Below are 12,043 nucleotides of genomic sequence, written 5' to 3' on the forward strand. Positions count from 1 at the left end.
GGTGAGGATCCAATCATTCAGCCTGACCAAGTGATTGGCGTAATGCCCCCACCCAAGGCTGATGTTCTGGCCTCTATTCATTCCGAACCTTCTCCTCGACAGCTTCAAACTTCCCCTCAACAGCCTCGACTTTCTCCTCAGCGATTTCAACAAGATGCTAGAGCCGCTTTGATCTCACCTCATGCTAAGGGAGGTTCAGCTTCTTCTAAGACGGCTGCTTCTTCTCATACTTCTAGTGAAAGGCTCAGTGCTCTTTTGGTCGAGGATCCTCTTTCTATCTTCCAGAGCTTCTTTGATGGTACTTTGGATCTCGAGTCTCCGCCGCGCCAAGCTGAAATTGCTGAGACTGCTCAGTCTGGTGGAGTGCCCGATGATAGCCGGATTGAAGCAGCTCTTGTTAAGTTAAAAGGGCTGGTTTTCGATACTGGCTTCATTGGCAGTGTCCGAGTCACTCCTAAATTAGGCCAAGAAGTGAAAGAACTGCTTGCCTTCCTCTTAAGCCAACAACTTGATCAAATTCAGGCAGATGCTCTCGTCGAATTGCAAACTCTCGTGGTCGATGTTGTGGCCACGCTTGACAAAGCCATTGCAGTGGAGCAATCTATTGAAACTAAAAAGGCACAAGTGGTTTCCAATACCAATGGCCTATTGCCCGCAAAAGAAGAGGCTCTCAAGCTGACTGCTAAGAGGACTCTCATTGCAGCTGAGTTGTCGAGTGTTGATGCTCGACTGGATGAGCTTCACAGGGAGGTAGCCAGACTCGAGAAGCAAAAGGCTATGCTGATTGATGAAGGCCCAGCTGTGAATTCTCGACTGAATGCGCTGGCTGCTGAGTGCACGGGCGTGATGCTCTCGACATCTCAACTTTCTAAAGAAGTAGCAGCAGAACAGCGTATGAAGCAAAGCTTGGATTGTAGGATTGCTGCTGCTGGGGTTCAGCTTGAAGCCTTCAAGTCGAGAATTTAGGCTTCATAATTGTTGCTTTATTGTAATGGCCATGGATCTATTATGGCCTTTGTTGCCAACTTTATCATTCCTGTCCTGTAACTCTATTCGATTTCTAATTAATGAATGACTTTGTATTGGCAATGCTCGACATGCTTTATTTCTCGATTTGCATTTTATCGTTGAATCAGCTTTCGCTACATTACTCCTTAAAGGTATGAAAAACGGTAGAAAGGGGGGTTTGAATAACGTTTTCAGTACAAAACTTCCACCTTAAAGATTTTGACAAATCTTTCGAGAACTTAAGTGCTAAAGATAAGAGATAGGAAAGCACACAAGGATTTTATCCTGGTTCACTTGATAAATCACTCAAGCTACTCCAGTCCACCCGTTAAGGTGATTTCTTCCTTCTTAGAATGAAGGCAATCCACTAATCAGGTAAGAGTTACAACTGCACTTGAAACCTACAAGTGACTAACAATTACACTGACTTAGCTCACACTAAGATTCACTCTCTTAGTCTTCTCTAGGATCCGATCAACCTTGATCTCCTAAAGGAACTAAACAAACTGTTTATCAAAGAAATGTTTACAAGAGATTTGCTTCTAAAAAGCTAATAGTAAACACAATGAATTTCTGATGAAAGAAAACTTAGAAGATTTTGAATATGTCTTGCGCGTATGTGAATGCTTCTTCTCGCCGTTTCTTTCAGTCTTCAGCCTCTTTATATACTCCAAGGATTAGGGTTGAGCGTTGCATGGGAAATGCTACCGTTGGAGGGCAGTTCTGGAAAATCCAGCTTCTGCTGTGTCTGAGACTGTTAGGTAGGTCGTCAGGAAGGTACAGTTGCTTTTGTACTTGGATAGCGACGCGACCTTTAAACCTAGGAGACTTCTGATCAGGGGAATGCTTCATATTGGAACTTGTGAAGCCGGTTGATCAGAGTCAGAGGGAAAGCACAGATCCTCTGACCATTGTATCTTCTGATTCTGAACTCAGAGGGAAGAACATGGCCTTCAGAGTTTCTTACTTCTGGACTTCAGAGTTTCCACTATTCAGCTTCTGGATCTTCAGAGTCTTCTACACCATCAGAACATCTGAACCTTCAGTGTTTCTTGGTTATCAGAACTTCTGGATCTTCAGAGCTTCTAGTGACTGAGTCCACATCAGAGTTTGTATAACTTCAGAACTTCTGAAGCTTTTCCACTGTTCATACTGAACATGGTGAATGCGAAAGCGTTGCTTGGTTCACTCTTTAAGCACAGTGCTTCTGATTTGTGTGAGATTTAGTTGAGGTCAGAGCCTGTAAATAGCACACTCAGAAAAACACGTTAGAGTACCACAATTGTTCATATCAAAAGGTTAACATGTAATCATCAAAACATAGAGTTGTACTACTAGATCAAAACTTGATCTTACAATCTCCCCCTTTTTGATGATGACAAAACTAAGATTTTTGATGAACAATTCTTAAACATTAAACTGAATTCACTCAGAGTTTAGAGATATAGAATAAGACTTTTCCTGATGTGAATAGTTTATTTTGCTCATTCTGAATTCAAGTCACTGCTTGATTCTAAGCTTAGCTCCCCCTGAATCTAATACTTGATGAAAACATTAGTAAAGTCTAGATTCTGAGCTAAATGATATAAGAGTTCAGAGTGAAAAACTTATGACATAGATGAAAATCGAGTAATCAGAGCGCATAAGTAATCAGAGTCACGGACAAGGTATCAGAGTCTTGGGTATCAGAGTCAACTTAGAATCACTTCAGAAGAAGTGAAATGATTCCTTGTATTTGCCCAGTGACACATCTATGGTCATGAAGGTGGAACTCTTAAATTCTCCAAAAGAAAAATAAATCACACTAACACATCTTACACATCAAAAACTGGGTTTACTCCCCCTTTTTGTCATAAGCAAAAAGCTTGGGGTGTGAAAAACTTAGCTTGAAGTACAAGGTACTCCCCCTTAGAGAAGGTCTAAGTTTAAAGAAGATGAAAACGATGCAAGAATCAGAGTTAGGTGAAATAAATAGAAGAGTTAATGCAAGAGAAGAACGTTTACAACCGGTCAAGTGAGTAAAGAGAAGGGTCAGTTACCAAGAACTTAACCTCGAGAAACCGTAGGAGCATTAACTGTCAGAGAGAAAGTGAAGCCTATATAAAGCGTTGGAGAGAAAGGTAAGCTTCACACCTCGAACAATTTTTAGTAAAAAATATGGCATCATACATCGTAGCACTAGAAGAGCTGAGGAAGAAGGCCTTTGAGGAGGACTTGTTCCTGAACATCAGGCATCCATAGGGTACAACGACCATCGCGGAGCTGACATGGACACTGCTGGAAGAGGACCTGCGTCCAGAGGTGAAGAGAGACCTGAGGGAATTTCTTGCCTTCGTGGAGGAGGTGCAAGAACTCAGCCGGCTTGAACTCAAGCTGCTGGAAGAAAAAGAGAGGTTGGAAGAGAAGCTCAATACCGCAGAAGAGATTCTGGAGAGGGATGAGCTAAAGAACAGGCTCAACAACATCCAGCAAGCACTGGAGCGTCTGGAGAAGGATAGGTCAGAGCAGCGCCAGGAGTGCAGAAGAATGAAGAGAGATCCTCCATTCTAGACTTTTAGGGAAAGAATGTATGATGTAAACATAGAGATATGATGAATAAAAAGATTTTTGCAAACATATGTGACACAAATATATATATATATGCATAGTTAATCACAAACGAACAAAGTAGAATAAGTAAATAAAAAGAAACAGAGTTTAACAAAAATAAAACAACGTTAAAGAAAAAGAAAAACGAAGAGATCCTAAAACTAAGGTTTATCCGTTCGACGCAGAAGTTCCATCATCATGTGCTTCATCTCAATCAGCATGGATTCATGAATGTCAAGACGCTGTTCCATGATGTCGAGTCTGGATGAGCTTGACTAAGCAGAACCGGAAGGAACATTCTGAGCAGCTTGAGGATCTGGAATGGAAGCAGAAGCATCAGGAGTAAACACTACTGGTGCAAGTGCTTGGCATCTAAGAGCTTCAGCCTCAGCTTCAAGTCGCTCTGCCTCTAATCGGGCTTGTTCAGCTTGAGCTGCTGCTTGACGTGCAGCTTCTTCTGCTTGAGCTTTCTTTCTCTTGGCTTCTTCAATAGCTTCAAGAAGCTTATGTCTCTGTTCTTGTTCATGAAGAGCCACCCTTCGAGCAAACCTTTGCTTTGCAGCCTCAATGCTATGACTTCCCTCTGCATGCAGGAGCTGCATCATAATTGGAACTTTAGCCACTAGCCAAGTGCCCAGATTGTTCCACTCATCAGCCACACGTTCATCGTTCTCACTGAGGTCAGTCTGACCGTGCACATTGCGTAGCATCAAAGAAGCTTCATGATAGAAAGTATTGATGCACTCAGAGAGAGATGTGGGTCGGAGGTGAGTGTAAGGGATTATGGAGAGGTTGGTTTCAGGAGAGGCTGGGTGGTTGCTGCTGTGAGCTTCAGAGGCACCTTGTGGAGAGCCAATGTTAAATGTTTGAGCATTGGGTTCAGAGGTTCCAAGGTGAGGTTCTGAAGTTTCAACCAGAGGATGGGGTGATCTAACCGAGGATTGGTTAGACACTGATTGTTCGGGTTCAGGTTCTAGTTGAATAGGCTCTTGTTGGTCAGGGGCAGGGTGAGCTTGTTGAGCCAAAGGGTCTGCCTCTTGTAAAGGATTGGCCAAGATAGGTTCATCTGGGTCAACTAGACGTTCAGGTCTAGGGCCAGGATATCTCCTAGGGCTTGGACAAGTGAGATAATACTCTTCTAGGGTAGACACCTTTTCTTTTCTGACCTCCATAAATTTTCTAATGGATTCAGAGTTATTGGAGGGAGAAGAATCAGCAACATTGGTTGGGAAGGATACGGGTGTATAGGCTGTGGAAGAGTCTGTATCCGTGGGTTTGACAGCCAGACGTTCTGATGCTCTTGGGACAGAGTGATCAGAGGTTCTGGGTTCAGGTTCTGTGTGGGTAGGCTCTGGTTGTGCAGGAATGATGGGTTCAGAAGATAATGGGTCGTACGGGATGGTAATGAGAGAGGTTGGTTCTTCTGACCTAGAGGGTTGGTTCTGAAGCAAATTCCAGAGAGGTGCTTCAGTAGGGGAAGGTTGAAAGAAGGAAGATCTTGGGGAATGTGGTGGAGAAGTGGTTTGAGCAGCCGGTTGGGATTCAGGAATAGGAGTGAGGGGATTTGAGGAGTGTTGGAGCATGGCAGATATAGGGAGTGCATCAAATAAATTCAAATCATCATCAGAAGCAAGTGCAGGCTTACTTGAATGTGCTGATGATCTAGTCACTCTGGCAGGAGGTTCAGTCCTTCTGATCACTTCAGCAGCTGGTTCCACCCGAGTAGGCTTCACCACGATTCTGACCTTCTTCTTCTTCTTCTTAGGAGGACCATCCTCATTATCACTATCATCACCATCATCAGGCTTTCTCTTCTTCTTTTTGATCAGAGGAACATCTGATTCCTCAGAGGATTCTTCTAGGATCATCTTCCTCTGAGCTTTCTTCTTGGGAGGAGAAGGAAACTCTGGAGCTGGTGGCAGTCTGCTGACGAAATCATCAAGATCAATTTCGAATCCTTGAGCCCTTAGGTCTTCAACATAGCACCGAATGGCGTCAGGATTGTCTGCCTGTGTCCACAGAGGGTAGTCATTCAGAGGCATCCTTCTACTTCTGATTTCAGATGATGTGTCTTCACGAGCAGGAGCAATCTTCTTCTGGACCAAACCCATCTTCTTCAGAGAATTTGCAGTGAAGACATCACTGACAATGGTGCTCAGATCCTCTACACATCCAGCATTGACCAGATCTTGCACCAGGTTGCTTTCAATGAGAAAGTCTGAGAGCAGTCTCCCAAAGGGGATATACTTGATTGCTGACTTGATGGAGGCAGAGGTACGAGACTTCCGGATGCATTCCTTCAAGTAGGAGAACAGGAAGTAGGGAAGGCAGATCTTCTTCTGGTCTTGGATGAAGAACAACATCACCTTCTGGTTGAAGTTGATGTAGTCTGGAGAACTGCCCTTTGGTCTCTGGTTTATGCAGTGAAGCAGAATTTTGTGCCAGATCCTGAGCTTGGGATGAAGGTCCATCACCTTGTAAGTCGTCTTGCCCGGTTTGTAATTGGTGTACAGGGCCTGGTTGATTGTATCCTTGGTGCTGGGTTTCAGCTTCGATTCCGTGAGTTGGAAACGATACCCAAAAGCAGTGTCTGCACCCAGCAAATTCACGAAAGACTTCTCAGTGATGATGATCTTTCTTCCGAGAATGTGAGATACCACCTGAGTATCATCGCAGTCGGCGTGCTTCCAGAATTCCTTGACCAATCTATCATACACCGGTCCTCGAAGTCTGTTGAAGTAATTTCCCCAACCTTGAGCTTGGACTTCAGGACGAAGATCATACCCATTTGTAGCCAGGTTGTCGAGGTTGAATCTCCATTCTGCCAGGACTTGGAGTTCCTCAGGAGGATATACGCAGTGAACGGCACAGCCCCGTTCTGCAATTGGAAGAATCTGCTCTTGAGCTTGACCTTGATCTTGTGTCGGATTCTCAGGGCCCCTTTGACCCGTTGCTAGACCAACTACCATGTGAGGGAACTGGGGTGCATCTGCAGTAGCTCTTCTGGTTTGTCTCACCATTTTTGAAGCGGTTGAAGGTTTGAGGTAGAAGATGAAGGTTGAAAAATGAAGAGAGATCGAGAGAGAAATCGAGGATAAGCGGTTTCGAAAAAGCAGAGAGAGCGAGAGTAAAAAACCGGAAGTGAACGAGATCGTGTGTGTATAGTGGGTTTTGACAAATAACCGTTGTTGATTCAAAAAGTACTTTAAGATCAACGGTTGAAAATTAAAGATAGATAGTAACAGTAAAATACACAAATCACACACAGGAGAGAAGCATATCTACACGCAATCATAACAGACTGTCACACGGGCACAAGGAACTATGCATCAGAATTACTGACGCACGTGTTGCTGTCTCAGCTTCAGAGTCAGTACCAGTGGGTACACACACTCTGATTGAGTTACCTTCTGGACTAGACATCTTCTGATCAAGAAGTATCATAGTCAGAGGTTCTGATCCATCATCACTCTGGACAAAAGTCCATGTTTAGATTTTTCAGAATAAAATTAAATCTATCATCTGCTAAGGGCTTTGTAAAGATATCTGCCCATTGATGGTCAGTATCAACAAACTTCAGAAGAAGTACGCCCTTCTGTACATAATCTCTAATAAAGTGATACTTTACCTCAATGTGCTTTGCCCTTGAATGCAGGATAGGATTCTTACTCAATGAGATTGCAGCAGTGTTATCACAATAGATTGGGATATTGCTCTCAAGGATCTGATAATCCTCCAGCTGATGTTTCATCCAGAGCATCTGAGTGCTGCATATTGCTGCTGAGATATATTCTGCCTCTGCAGTTGATAGTGCAATGGTTGATTGCCTCTTGCTTGCCCATGAGACTAGATTGCTTCCCAGAAATTGACAATTTCCAGAAGTACTTTTTCTCTCTGTTCTATCTCCAGCATAATCAGCATCATAGTAACCTGAAAGCTTATACTCTGATGTTTTCTTATACATCAAGCCAAGGTTAGTGGTGCCTTTCAGATACCTTAGGATCCTCTTAACAGCAGTTAAGTGGGTTTCCCTTGGATCTGATTGGAAACGAGCACATAAATGAACACTAAATAGTATGTCTGGCCTAGATGCAGTTAAGTACAGAAGTGAACCTATCATGCCACGATAGAGCTTCTGACATACTTTACCACTTTTATCTTCTTTCTCCAGAATGCATGTAGGATGCATTGGAGTCTTGGCCACTGTAGATTCCAGCATATTGAACTTCTTCAGAAGTTCTTTAGTGTACTTGCTCTGATGGATATATGTTCCTTCTGGTGTTTGATCAACTTGTATTCCCAGAAAGTACTTTAATTCTCCCATCATACTCATCTCAAATTCAACCTGCATCATCTCAGAAAATTCTTTGCATAGAGATTGATTAGCAGAACCAAATATAATATCATCAACATAAATTTGCACAATTAAGATATCATCTTTATAAGTCTTGCAAAAAAGAGTTGTATCTACTTTACCCCTTACAAACTCATTCTCCAGAAGGAATGAGCTAAGTCTCTCATACCATGCTCTAGGAGCTTGCTTCAGACCGTAGAGTGATTTCTTCAATTTGAACACATGGTCTGGTTTCTTCTCATCTTCAAAACCTGGGGGTTGATGAACATAGACTTCCTCTGAGATATAACCATTTAGGAAGGCACTTTTTACGTCCATCTGATGTAGAACTATGTTGTGATTTACTGAGAAAGAGATCAACAGTCTGATTGCCTCCAGTCTTGCTACTGGAGCAAATGTTTCAGTGTAGTCTATTCCTTCCTGCTGGTTGTAGCCTTGAGCAACTAGCCTTGCCTTGTTTCTGACTACATCTCCTTTCTCATTCAGCTTGTTTCTGAATACCCATTTCGTTCCAATAACATGGACACTCTCAGGCTTCTTCACCAAGCTCCAAACATCGTTCTTGGAAAATTGATTCAATTCTTCTTCCATGGCCAGAATCCAATCCTTGTCCTGAAGAGCTTCATCTATGGACTTGGGTTCAATTAAGGACACCAATCCTTTCAGACTGAGCAAGGTCTCTTCAGAGGGTCTGAAGGCAGATCTGGTTCTGACTGGTTCGTCTTTGTTGCCCAGAATCAATTCCTTAGGGTGAGCTGCAGTGATTCTGCTCTTCCTCAGAGTTTGTGAGTTAGAGGGACCAGCTTCTTCCTCTGGTTCATCTTCCTCTGGCTCAGCTTCCTCTGGAGCTTTGCCTTTGTCAGAAACATTAATGCTTAAATCTGCAAACTTTTCAACTAGCTTTGACTGGTCAGAGTCAAGCTTATCGTCAAATCTAACATGAATAGATTCTTCAATAGTCTTAGCATCAGTATTATAAAATCTAAAACCTTTAGATCTCTCAGAGTAACCGAGTAATAGACACTTAGAAGACTTAGCATCAAATTTATGCAATCTATCCTTAGTATTGAGAACATAACAAACACAGCCAGAAGGATGAAAATAAGAAATGTTGGGTTTTATGTTCTTCCACAATTCATAAGGAGTCTTATTCAGAATTGGTCTCACAGAGATTCTGTTCTGAATGTAACATGCTGTATTTACTGCCTCTGCCCAAAAGTGCTTAGCCATGCCAGTTTCTTGGAGCATGGTTCTAGCCATCTCCTGAAGAGTTCTGTTCTTCCTCTCAACAACACCGTTTTGTTGAGGAGTTCTGGGACAAGAGAAATCATGTGCAATTCCATAGGAATCAAACAGACTCTCAAACTTGTCATTCTCAAACTCTCCACCATGGTCACTTCTGACACGCACAATCCTACAAGCCTTCTCGTTTTGCACTTGAGCAATGAAGGTAGAGAACACAGCATGAGACTCATCCTTGCGGGTTAGAAACTTTACCCATGTCCAGCGGCTATAGTCATCAACGATAACCATCCCATATCTCTTGCCACCTATAGACTCAGTTTTCACTGGTCCAAAAAGGTCGATATGCAGAAGTTCTAACGACCTTGAGGTTGAGACAACATTCTTTGCCTTGAAAGGGACTTTTGTGAATTTGCCTTTCTGACATGCTTCACAAAGAGCGTCTGAAGCGAACTTCAGATTGGGTAAGCCCCTGACAAGGTTTAGCTTGCTCAGCTGAGAAATCTTTCTCATACTGGCATGCCCTAACCGTCTATGCCATACCCACTGCTCTTCATTAACAGACAGAAGGCACTTCACATTCTGAGCCTCCAACTCAGATAATCTGATCTTATAAATGTTGTTCTTCCTCTTGCTGTTAAACAGAACAAAGCCATCGATCTGACTTACAGCCCGGCAGGACTTTTGATTGAATATAACATCATAACCCTTGTCAACTAATTGACTTATAGACAATAAGTTATGTGTTAAGCCGTCTACTAATAACACATTATCAATGCATGGACTACTATCTACACAAATAGTACCAGTACCAACAATTTTACCCTTTTCATTTCCTCCAAAGCCAACTTCGCCTCCAGGCTTAAGTTTCAGCTCTCGGAACATACGCCTTTCTCCCGTCATGTGACGTGAGCATCCACTGTCCAGATACCATGATTGGTGTTTCAGTGGAGCTATCAAGGATATCTGCAACATAGATAATCTTGTCCTTAGGTACCCACTTTCTGGGTCCTCTCTTGTTAGTTACCCCAGAGGTTCTGATCACCTTGGGTGTCTCAACATGATATTTTAAAGGAATATTTGCATGATATTTAGTCATAGAGAAAGATCCCTTTTTAAGAGGGTTTTTAGCAACTTTAGCAGGTACAGGATCAGGCAATATGGTACCAGAGGGAACAAAGCATTCATACAAGGATTTAGCTTTAGACACAGAGGGCTCATTTCTAATTGGTTTAGAATAGCCAATGCCATGCATTCCATTTCTGCTTACGCCATAGATCATTGAAGCCATTAAGCTTCTATCCACGCTTTTAGCTAGGAATCTTTGAAAAGACTTTTCATACTTAGATTCATTTCTACAATCAGAGGCATCACAGGCAACAATTTCTTCTAACTTAGCAATCTGGTTCTTAAGCACAGAGTTAGAATTGATCAAGGCATGATTATCATTTTTCAAATCAGAAATAATTTTCTCATGTTCAGAAGGAGTCTTGGAAACAGCAGATAAGTTCTTTTTCAGCTTCTTATGCTTAGACAATAAAGAGTTATACTTATCCATGATATCAGACAAGGCATATTTTAGTTCAGAGGTAGAGAAAGAAGCGAATACCTCATTTTCATCGTCTGAGTTAGGATCTCCTTCTGATTCTGAGTCAGAGTCAACAGCTTCCTTTGACTCTGCTCCTTTGTCTTTGACAATAGCCATGAGTCCTTGGACTTCACCATCAGAGTCAACATCCTCTGACTCTGATTCATCAAATGTCACCATCAGACTCTTCTTCGTCTTGAAGTGCTTCTTTGGCTTCTTGTCCTTCTTCAATTTTGGACAGTCACTTTTGTAGTGCCCTGATTCTTTGCACTCGAAGCATGTGACTTCCTTAATTGAGGACTTCTTCTGGCCTGAGGATTCAGACTTTCCTTTTGCCTTTCCAGAGCCTTTGTACTTGCTCTGCCTGTGCTTCCAGATTCGGTTGAGTCTCTTGGAGATCAGAGTCAGCTCATCTTCATCAGAATCTTCTGATGCTTCTTCAGATTCCTCTTCTTCAGCTTGAAGAGCTTTTGACTTCTCAACCTTAGCCTTTTCAGATTTGGATTTCAAGGCTATGGACTTTTTCCTCAGATCTTGCATCTCTGAGCGCTTCAGCTCATGGCATTTCAAAATGCTGATGAGTTCTTCTAAACTCATATTCTCAACGTCTCTCGTGAGCTCTATTGAAGTCACTAAAGGCATCCAACTTTCAGGAAGACACCTGATGACCCTTATGACATGATCTTTTGTTGTGTAGCTCTTGTTGAGAGGTCGTATGCCATCTACAAGCAACTGAAATCTGGAGAACATTTCTTCAATGGACTCACTTGGCTCCATGATGAAGGATTCATACTTTTGGATCAAAGACAATGCCTTTGATTCTTTGACTTTCTTGTTTCCTTCATGAGACATCTTCAGAGATTCGAAAATGCCTTTCGCAAACTCACGATCTGTAATCTTCTGGTACTCTTCATAAGAAATAGCACTTAGAAGAATTGCTCTTGCTTTGTGATGTTGTGAGTACAGCTTCTTTTGATCTGCAGTCATCTCTGACCTTGGGATCTTCTTGCCATCTGCATCAACTGGACGCTCGTAGCCATCCACAATAATATCCCAGAGATCTGCATCGAAACCCAGAAAGAAACTTTCCAGTCTATCTTTCCAATATTCGAACCTTTGACCGTCGAACATAGGAGGCTTTGCATTGTAACCATCTCTTTGAGTTTCACTGGTGGTGGCAGCCATTGTTTTTCACACCAGCCCGGATCACTGAACACTGTTAGGTGTGGTAATCAGAACTTGCGCTCTGATACCAATTGAAG

The sequence above is a fragment of the Lotus japonicus genome, chromosome 2 (assembly GCF_012489685.1).
Source record: "Lotus japonicus ecotype B-129 chromosome 2, LjGifu_v1.2".
Classification (NCBI taxonomy): Eukaryota; Viridiplantae; Streptophyta; class Magnoliopsida; order Fabales; family Fabaceae; genus Lotus; species Lotus japonicus.